We start from the raw sequence: 777 nt of genomic DNA, 5'->3' as shown, positions 1-777 counted from the left end.
ACCAGATATAACAGTAGGCCATTCCTTCACCACATTATTCTCAGTAGGATTAGTTAATGAAACCGGAGAAGCCCCATTCACATTAACAATCCCAGTCTCAGTAACCCCCTCAGGAATAACACCAACTTCAGAAATAAAAGAGGGCGGCACACCCAAAACAACAATAGTATCATCAACTACATCATTAACAACAGTAACGCCATCCAGTCCCCCCTGAACCAAAGGGGATTCTTTATTAGCCAACTCAAATTCATAGAGAGGGGTGGAAGAGGAAGTAATAGGGTTAACAGCGGTCACAGGAGGATTAGAAATAGGGTCAGCTAGCGAGAGAGTCAAATTGACAGCAGGACGCGACTGAGGGAAAAGCTTACTACATTCCAATTTTTTATGCCCCACCGACTTACAGTGCAAACAAAAATTTGGCATACCTTCAAAAAACACTTTTTGAACATAACCAAATTTCTCTGGGCCAAGCCAAACGGATTCAGGATACGATTTTGAGATGTCGAGCTCAACAAGAATGCGTGCGATAGAAGGACGAGAGCCGACCGCCGTAGCATTGTCCGTCTGAATAGGGCGACCAAAGATCGAACCCAAACCCAAAAGAATACGGGGGGAGAAGAGATGCGGACGCAAACCGGGAAAAGAAACCCACACAGGGACGACCGGCGATTCCTCCGAAAGATCAAGATGTGGTGACCATTTAATGATTTTCATGAAACACCCAAAAACAAAATAAGAACGATGAGCGAAAATCCTCCCATAGTCAAGATCATT

The sequence above is a fragment of the Dendrobium catenatum genome, unplaced genomic scaffold, assembly GCF_001605985.2.
Source record: "Dendrobium catenatum unplaced genomic scaffold, ASM160598v2 fragScaff_scaffold_542, whole genome shotgun sequence".
Lineage (NCBI taxonomy): Eukaryota > Viridiplantae > Streptophyta > Magnoliopsida > Asparagales > Orchidaceae > Dendrobium > Dendrobium catenatum.
This window is presented reverse-complemented; position numbering follows the sequence as displayed.